Raw genomic sequence first — 10,280 nt, 5'->3', positions numbered from 1 at the left:
TATCTTTTTAGTACTAGACCTTAACTGAAAATTCAAATTGAAACTGTAAATTGAACAACATATATATTTTCTCACGTAACAAATTCATCTAGGAATTCCATTATGTTGTTAAATGAAATTATATAATTTCACATAATCACATAAATGATCATATGATTTAAATCAATTATTTTCCGATATATTTTGTATGTCATTGGAAGGAAATTTAAGGTATTTTCTCACATACGTAATTATATATAATAAATGAATGGTGAGATATCAACTAATGAGTTTGAATATTCGGTTATTACTGTTAGAATGAAAGGTAACAAATTCCCCAATAGTAAAAACGAAATTGTTAGTCTATATATTCCAACCATGAGTCTGACACAACGCTTCAGTTCAGGAAGCCTATTCTGATGAAAAAACTTTCTCCAAGCCAGAAATTAATTACAGGCGTGTTCATACTGATTTCTACATGATAAGAGCTTTCATTCATCTTGAAATGAACTAGTGGAAAATTTGAAAATGATAGAAACAATTTTACCGACTCATCTACTGAACCAATTACCAATTTTCACATTATCATATTCAACAGGGTAAAAGAGTTCAATTATATTTGGTCATTCAATAAATTTAACGAATTCTGAAATCTATGAATTCACAAGCTTTCCAGAAGATGGAGTTTGAAACCTTTCTCTCTCAAATGTAATACGTCGAGTTGTGGGTGAACTGATGCTCCTCAGCCAAAAGATGGCAAATGTAGAATTGGTCAGTGTAAACACTCCTGATCTATCCGATACGCAGGTTTCAATTTATTGTTTTTTATGAATTTGATTGAATTATCATTTGGTTTTTAAGGACTCTAGAGGACTGGATAGAGGAAATGTCACGAAGGTGAGAATAATTGGTAGTGAGAATGAGGAGCCACTGTCCCATTCCCGTTGCGAATCATAGGACATTGGCAACGGGAATGGCAGGACTGGGAGGGATACCTTGCCAGGTTTAACTTCGGACCAGAAGTGCCGTGCTTCTGTGGATATGGGGTGTCTGAAATGGCAGATCATTGTGGTCGAAAGATGTATGGATGGCGACAGGACTAGATGACGTGAATGAAAAAAATGTATTGATAGAGAAAATGGGGAAATTGTGTTGAAAGGACAGAATGGAAGAAAGGACGAATGGATACAGTACGTGAACGGATGGGCACAGAATGTAATGAAGAATGAACGAGAGGCATGATGGGTAAGCTATCTGCGTACCGCTGATCTGAAAAATAGCATGATGAGGATAAGGACTGAGAGCTTGATGAAATCTTTCCAATGAGGGAGAGCGTAGTGATAGAAAGGTAAAGCTGCTTATACACAGCCAAATTTGTTCACGAATGAACATATATCTTTTTTCGTTTTGTTTGTTCACTATTACTGTAATAGTTATCAAAGGAGATGTTATAATTCGATTTATTATTGACATTTATGGGATATGTTAAGTTGGAAGGACTATGTGAAGATTCAGAAAATGAATAAATGAAGAAGGATTATTTTCACTGCTGATTCTTCCTTTCGTGTGGTTGACGTTGAATGTCGGCATCACGAAAAGGGGGGAGACTTCGGAGGAGGGGCTACCTTGCCAGTGGTAGCGCTAGACAGATTGAAGTTGCTCAATTGTAAGGCTTCTGGCCAGGTCAATGAGAGCAACAGCAATTTTCATGTGAGTCACGTTCAAATCTTTCTTTTTCAAAAAAAGAATTTTGTAATTGGTGGGTTTGACAATTTCCTATGATGCTTATTATTGTTCCTTAAAGTGGGATGGAATCTGATAAAAATGGCTTGATTTCGTGAATTTTTAATACGAATAGTGTCGATGATATCCACCTTTTAATCATTATTGACAGCAATTTGTTTGACAGAATTCAGTTTCCTCTGAAAATCACTTTCTGAATCTGGAATATTGAATAGTCTGTGAAGTGAACTTTTGAATGCTGCTTTTTCATGATTATACGTATGTATCGAGACTGTCAGTTTGAGATGCTTTGTGATGAATTGCAAAATCGTGTTCAATATCAATTCAAGTACCTAATACTCAAGTCCAGATAATTTATTGAATTATCATCATTTACTGTATTCTAGTTTGGCAGGTGATTTTTCGAATGTACTTTTGCAGCATGACTTCTAGAAGTGAAGAAGCATGAATTACTACCTCATATTTTTGCAAGATAGGTTTTACAGCATAATGAGTTTATGGATTGTCTTATTTGTCAGTGGGCTATGCTTGAAGTCAAGCAGTGAACAAATCTAAAGAAATGAACTTTAAATGTTCAAGTCCGTCTCGGATATACCTACACAGTAGGTTGAATGGACTGACACTATCAGAAAACAACTAATCCACTGGCTAATACTACGAACGGCGTTGGATTATATCCGACAGGCGTCTGTGCAGAAATTTTCACAGAAAATTTCCTGCATAAGCAATTGGCAATGCAACTGAAAGAGTCAAACTTCAATTTTGGAACGGGCACACTTGCAGACCGGTTTCGGGCTACTTAGCCACTTGTCAGTGCTAGATATTGACCATCATCGACCTAAAGTCAATGATATGTCATAATTGAAAATCGAAAATTTTTTCATAGTATTTCATACCTCGTCTTATGTTGAAGCGAACATCAAAAATGTCACTTAATTTCCTAACCAAGTGCATATCTGAAATTTGCCCGATTTCTTTGAATAAGGAAGAACAACTTTCTTATTAGTCAGTGGACTATGCTTGAAGACAGGCAGTAAACAAATTTAAAGAAATAAACTTCAAATGTTCAAGACCGTCTCGGATATACCCGATATGCAGTATACGGCAGGTGGTTAGTACCTCGTCCACTTGATGAAGTGACATTTTTGATGTTCGCTCCAACTTAAGACGAGGAATGAAATACTCTGAAAGAATTTCCATTTTCAATTATGGAATATCATTGACTTCAGGTCGATGATGGTCACTATCTTGCACTGACGAGTGGCTAAGGAGCCCGAAAACCGGTCTGCAAGTGTGCCAGTTCCAAAATTGAAGGTCGACTATTTCAGTTGTATTGTCAATTGCATATGCTGGAAATTTTCTGTGAAGATTCCTGCACTGACGCCTGTCGAATATAATGCAACGCAGTTGGTGGTATTAGCCAGTGGAGTAATTGTTTTCTGATAGGCGTCAGTCCATTCAACCTACAGTGGAGGTATATCCGAGACGGGCTTGAATATTTAAAGTTCATTCTTTCATATTTTTATGGATCGTGAAATTCAAGTCAAACATTCGTATTATAGGTAATTATACATATAGTACAAGTAGGTGGGCAGGGAGTGAAATGATCTTTCGATGCTTAATAATGCCCAATATCATTAAAATATTACTATGCTTTCCTAATACTGCAATGGAGGATGGCTAATTCTATTGCTGATTGGTCCAGAAACTGAAAAAAGAAAACCGTCACATAATATCTACGTATATTAAAACTTCATAATGTCAAATAATGGCTTGTCTCAGCTCGGCTGAAGGAAGACAAGATTGCTTTGTTGACTCTTCAATCACAATTTCTTATTAAAAACAAATCAAAGTTTATTTAACGGTTGTTGTTTTACTAATGATGTTGAGTTTTGAAACGAAATATACCTTACTCTGAACTATACGATTTCAAAAATCATTCATGCACGGTGAAAGATTGCCACTCTCTTGTCTTTTGAACAGCGTAACAGCGCTAGACTTTCATTGATCCAAAGATAGAACTGGAATTTCTGGCGTGGAATAAACCCAAAACAAGAGCTGCAACACTGCTTGACATGCATTTTACCCACCAAGTTGGCATCTTCAGGAGATGAAGTACTTCTATTAATTCTGTGAGTCTGTGACTGTGACTGTTCCTAGATCAGAAGTGAAATACTAATTTCCATACCAATATAGAATAAACGTTATCTACTTCAACTGGCTATTCAATCTCTAGATATTGTTATATACAACTTGGTAATGAACGTGTCAGTTTTTGTACCAATTTAACAGAAAAGTTTCGCGCGACACAACATGCAAAACAACGATATATTGTTCAAAACTTCATTTTCTCGACTATTTAATTTGTCTGGTTCCGGGTCATAATAAAATGAAACAATAAAAAATGTAATCAGTTGAATAATTCATGTTGGCATGCATTCACCGTTGGAGACTTGTTTTTCGCATGTAAACCCAAATAAGTAATAAATATAAAATGCTTTCCAAATGAAAAATTTCACGGTTTCTCAGGTTGAAATTGTTACATTGAGGAAAAAAATGTTTATTGAAATACGTCTTGAGGAAGGTGAACTAATGGAAGCAACTATTGAATGTTACATGTAAATAGTAAGTTTTATAAAATAGTGCTCAAATTTCTTGAAGAATGCTCAATTTTCAATGAAACGAGCATGAAGCTGTTTCTCAGTACCCGTACTTGGAGTTTGAGTAACTGATAACTTCATTGAAACTGAACACAGTCAGATGAAATTATAAAAAATGGTTTTCATTAGAGAATTTTTCCAAATTTCTGATTTCGCTACATCATTAACTCAATTTTGAATATAATTATGCTTCCACATGAATCTTTGATTACTTTTCCATCTCTGGATTAGCCCGTTAGTTTTCGGGCACATTCATTTTCATATATTCCTAAAAATGATACCAAAGCATTGAGTTTTCTTCTGAAAACTCTCAATCTGTAATAAGAAAATGTTACACCGTTGATTTCCATAATGCTCAAAGCAATTTTCATGTGAAAAGATTTGTTTAATCTAGCAAAGCAATTGCAAATGAATTGAGCGGTTAGGAGAGTAATTCTCAGTATCTGAAGAAGATCCAAACCAAAAAATAGACAAGTATCAATCCAACCTTTGATTATCTTTTCATACACTTGACAAACACTTTTTTTTCAAGAAAAGCCTCAAATCTAGTAGACTGGGTTCTACTGCAGCTGAAACCGTAACTATTCATTGGTAGATTCTCAATTAAAACGTGGACTATCATCTAGAACTCAGATGAATGATGTATTTGTGCTACTTTGCAAAAGAACAATATGTTATACAGTGTGTCCAAGATAAGGATCCTAAGCATGGGAATCTCAGTACCTGTTGGAGATACAGCTTAGGTTGAATTAGGAAAAAGTTGTGTTCTTTAAAGCTTATTCACATGCCGTTTAGAAACTTGAAGAATTTTCACGGCCTGCTGAGATATTTGGGAAAAACGAGAATTTGACAATATCAATTTTATTTTTTTCTGACTTTATTTGAAAAGATATCAAAAAACGAATAACACTTTTTTATTGGCACTTTCAAGGTACTACACGATGGTATTTTTAGTTTTTATATCCGACGTTTCGTTTTCAAAAAACCATCATCAACTTAATTTTTTTAAATTGCCCGAAAAAAAGTACACCCTGTATCTGATTCCATTTTTTATTACGAATTCAACGATGTAACACATGCCATTGTTTTCTTTTTAGTTTAAGGGAAAATTGCATTTTTTCTATTTTTAAAATGTATTTTTAAGTAGGTTAATAATGATTTTTTCAAAGTAATGAAAACAACAAAGAAATTAACGCATTTTTTATTTAATTCAAAGGAGGTGTTCAAACAGGTTTCCGTTATTTTCCAAACATAAGTTTGATCTTCTAACTGTAGAACTTAAAACATCACGTAACATCTCTGGTGTAATACTGTTAAATGCGACAGTTACACATTCTCGTAACTGCTGTTCAGTTTCAAAAGAATGTTGGTAAACCCGGTTTTTAACAAAACCCCATATGAAGAAGTCCAGAGGAGTTAAGTCAGGGGATCGCGCTGGCCAAGACACTTCACTAAAGGTTCCAATCCACCTTCCAGGAAATCGCTGCGAAAGATACTCTCGAACTTGTCTAGAATTATGTGCAGGAGCACCGTCTTGTTGAAACCAACAGTTATTGACCTGTGCCAGAGGTAAATTATCTAAACAGTCTTCTACATAGTTTTGCAATAAATGATGGAATCGTTCGGCGGTCAAAGAATCATAGTAAAAAAACGGATCTAGTATTTTACTTCCTAAAATTGCACACCACATAATAAACCCAAAACGTTCTTGATGTCTTGATATTTTTTTAACACGTGGATTTTGCTGAGCCCAGTAATGCGTATTGCGGCGGTTGAAGATACCATTATTAGTGACCATACTTTCGTCGGACCATATTATTTTTGAAGGGAAATTATAATCTTCTTCACACGCGCGTGTATACCATTCGCAAAAATTTCGGCGCCGTTCGAAATCCCCTGGTTTAAGTCCTTGGCAAATCCTAAATTTATAGGGGTGATATCTATTTTTACGCAAAATAAATTGAGCTGTGGATTTGGCTACTCCTACATTATTTTCGATTTGCCTAGTTGATATTTCAGGGTTCTCAACAACTGCTTGTAAAACATTATTTTGGGCTTCTTCTGAAGATTCCTTTTTTCGAGATAAAACAGGCTTTTTAAATGAACCATATTCTTTTAAATTTCGAGCCAACTCTAAAAAAATGGACTTACATGGCTGCTTTCTTTCTGGATATGTATTAAGATACATTGCTGCTGTATTTACAGTATTTTTGTGGCACAAAATGTAGCACGTTAGCATGTCAAACTTCTCTTCATGGCTATAATGCTCACCCGGCATATTCGACGATAATAACACAATATTATCTATTCAACAATAAACAATAATAACGACAACAGTAACAATAACTCTAAAAACAACAACTCGACAAACAGGCTAACAACAACGACAATTACTATTTTATCGTGTAATTAAATAATATTTGACAGGCTCGGTGACAGGTATTTACGTCAAAGCATTTGTTTGCAACGCCTACTTAAAGATTTTTTTAAAAATAGAAAAAATGTAATTTTCCTTTAAACTAAAAAGAAAACAATGGCATGTGATACATCGTTGAATTCGTAATAAAAAATGGAATCAGATACAGGGTGTACTTTTGTTTCGGGTCATATAAAAAAATAAAGTTGATGATGGTTTCTTGAAAACGAAACGTCGGATATAAAATCTAAAAAAACCATCGTGTAGTACCTTGAAAGTGCCAATGAAAAAATGTTATTTGTTTTTTGATATCTTTTCAAATAAAGTCAGAAAAAAATAAAATTGATATTGTCAAATTCTCGTTTTTCCCAAATATCTCAGCAGGCCATGAAAATTCTTCAAGTTTCTAAAAAGCATGTGAATAAGCTTTAAAGAACACAACTTTTTCTAATTTAACCTAAGCTGTATCTTCAACAGGTACTGAGATTCGCATGCTTAGGATCCTTATCTTGGACACACTGTATATTCAAAATAATAACAACAAGATTCTTATTCATATTCCGCTTATGTGTATATAAAATTAAGTTAGGTCAATGAATGGGTTGAATACTATTTTTCAATAATCATTCTCTTTATTTTTGTTTTTTTGACAATAATGTCATTTCTAATTTTACTGTTCTGATCTGCTGAGATACCTTTTGAACAAAATAATAAGATAAAAAACTCGTGCAGGAAAACAAAGTCCCTATCTCTTCGACTCGTCAGAGACAAAACGGTGGTTGGCGGGTCAACAACACTCCGTCAATCGAAGAACAATAAGTATTATTTGAAATTGTGTTGTGCACATTACTCGACCATAGAAAAGGCCTGGATAAGAAATACATCATCGCCCCGAGATTCGCCCAGAGAAAGGTAGGGTGAACAATTTTGAACCCAGTTTTCCTTTTTTTCTGTCACTAATCAGTCAAATCGCAGTTGGATTTGCGGGTTAAAACCCGCAAAACCTTTCATTTTATATCTATATAAAACACAAAATTTCCTGCAATTCAACGCCACAATAGATTTGTTTATCTATTTCCGCATTCCCGCTTGCTTTTTTCGAATATCATAAAGAATTTTGGGGGGATTCATACATTCGTTTTGTCTCAGATGTTTTTCAATTTCTTTTAAATATCTGTAGCGCCCAATGTAGAGTGAAAAATTTTGAACCCAGTTTTCCATTATTTCTACTATTAATCTGTCAAATCGCAGTTGGTTTTAAGGGTTGAACACCTTGGATCCATCAATTCTTACAGTCCTATATTCAGTACAAATGAAATTCAGAAAGAAGAAAAGAGAATTGAAACTTTCTATATTTTTTTCCATTAAAAGTTCCTATTAGCATCTCCATCAACTACAGTGTTTATCTTCTAATTTCATAATTGGTCTTGATGTTCACATTTACACCGACCTTCCACACAAATAACCTATATTATTATAGTAACGAGCCGCTCTGTCTGGGCACGGGAGCAATGCTGATACTATATCTATACTAATATTATAAATGTGAAAGATTGTGGGGATGGATGAATGTATGTATGCCGGTTTGTGACTCTTTCCCGCCTGTGTAATTATGGACTCAATATATGATATGAGTATCAAGTCGGAAAAATTCTTACTCCCTGAGAGCTATCTTGTCGTGCGCTGTCTATACCGTTGGAGTTACATGCAGATAATGTATCGTAAGATTCTAAATAAATGTCCGTATTGGTATATCTACCACTTATGTGGTAGCCACAATATGCAAAATACTAAGCCATAAATAAAATTATACAGGGTGCAACTGAATAAGTGTGAACATTCAAGGAGGTGAATACTCATCGAAAAAAAGATAGGATCTTTCATATAAAAGAATTTCATTGGAGCATCTCTTGTTGAGATACCGCCCCTTAAAGGATGTACATAAAATTTGTATAACAATTTTTTTCACAAGCACTAAAAAAGTTACAAAATCGAAATTGACCTGACGTTTGGTACTACCAAATAGACACTTAGCCAGAAATTTATTTGGTTTACCCCATGGTTGTGATGGGTGGAAAACGCAACCCCTAAAATTTATTTCCAATGTAACATTTTGTTTTATTATTTTTTTAACATTCAAAAATGTATTTCCGATAGCCTGTTTCATTCTGAACAAAAAAGTCTCCTGGGTTTTTTTCCCAAAATGAACCAGTTCGCAGCACATATATCGTCAAAAATGCGAAAATACGAAACTAATCTATCTAGTAGGTCGCTATTAGCGATAGTGACAATTAAATTGGTATGACGCTGTCAGTTTGTGAATTTTCGAAATTGAATTAATACTAATTGTGTGTTGTTGTTCTGTTCTTAATTTGCTACTTTAATAATTCACTTGTTATCAAAATGGCATACACAAATGGGGAAATGGCTGATATGCATTACGTTTACGTAATGGGTTAGAATCTTCTAGAAGATATGCTAAAATGTATCCTCAACGGCAGCATCCTTCACATAGAATATTTGCCCGACTTCATCAACGATTACGAGAATATGGTTCATTCGACAAAAGAACGTAGGATTGGGGTCGCCATCGAGAAGTACGAACACCACAGCTTGAGGAAGCAGTACTTAATTTGATTAAAGAACAACCTACTACCAGTACTAGAAAGATTGCTTTCCAGCAAAATGTTGAATATATGACGGTATGTCGAATTTAAAAGGAACAACTCTTATACCCTTACCATCTGCAACGAGTACAGGCACTGTTACCGCGAGACTTTCCGAACCGTCTTGAATTCTGCAATTGGATGCTGGAAATAATCAGAAGAAATTGTGACTTTCTGAAGACGATAGAATTCACAGACGAATGTATTTTTTCTCGGGACAAGATTAGTAATTTTCGTAATTACCACATATGGGCTGATGAAAACCCTCACGCTATTGTCGAAACTAACCATCAAGAACAGTTTTCTCTTAACGTGTGGCTCGGAGTTATTGGGGATGATTTAATTGGGCCTCATTTTTTACCTCCCCGATTAAATGGTGAGGCATACGTTCAATTTTCAAGAGAAGTGCATCCAGAACTGCTGGAGGAAGTTCCTTTGGGCGTCAGAAGGGATATTTTTTTATGCATGATGGGGCTCCTGCCCATTTTAGTCAAGTAGCACGTCAGCATTCAACTGAAACATATGCAAATCAGTGGATAGGTCGAGGAGGACCACAGAACTGGCCCGCTCGATCCCCGGATCTCAATCTTCTCGATTTCTCTATTTGTAGTAATTTACAGCATTTGGTTTATCGTACTCCTGTTCGCGATGTAGAGGACTTAAGAAACCGCATCATCGATGCGTGCGGCGTAATCAGAGAGACTCCAGGAATATTTGAGCAAATACGGGGCTCAATGCGCCGACGTCTAGATGCATGCGTAATGTCTGAAGGTAGACATATTGAACATTTACTATGATTTCTACATGCTGTGTGTT

The 10,280-nt window shown here is 35.1% G+C and overlaps 1 protein-coding gene across 1 annotated transcript in view; it reads left to right on the top strand.

The window, feature by feature from the left end:
* Positions 1-7,592: 7,592 nt before the first annotated feature.
* The window catches only part of LOC111513236 (luciferin 4-monooxygenase), a 115,271-nt gene continuing 112,583 nt past the window's right edge, over positions 7,593-10,280 (top strand). Inside the window, exon 1 of the mRNA XM_074169915.1 lies at positions 7,593-7,710. The gene's annotated coding sequence lies outside the window, so the exon portion shown is untranslated. The remainder of the gene's footprint in view (positions 7,711-10,280) is intronic.

The sequence above is a fragment of the Leptinotarsa decemlineata genome, unplaced genomic scaffold (genome assembly GCF_025532065.1).
Source record: "Leptinotarsa decemlineata unplaced genomic scaffold, Ldec_3_MD MMD2_P_RNA_scaffold_6, whole genome shotgun sequence".
Classification (NCBI taxonomy): Eukaryota; Metazoa; Arthropoda; class Insecta; order Coleoptera; family Chrysomelidae; genus Leptinotarsa; species Leptinotarsa decemlineata.
Note: the sequence above shows the minus strand (reverse complement) of the source record. Positions and strands in the feature narration are given on the sequence as shown.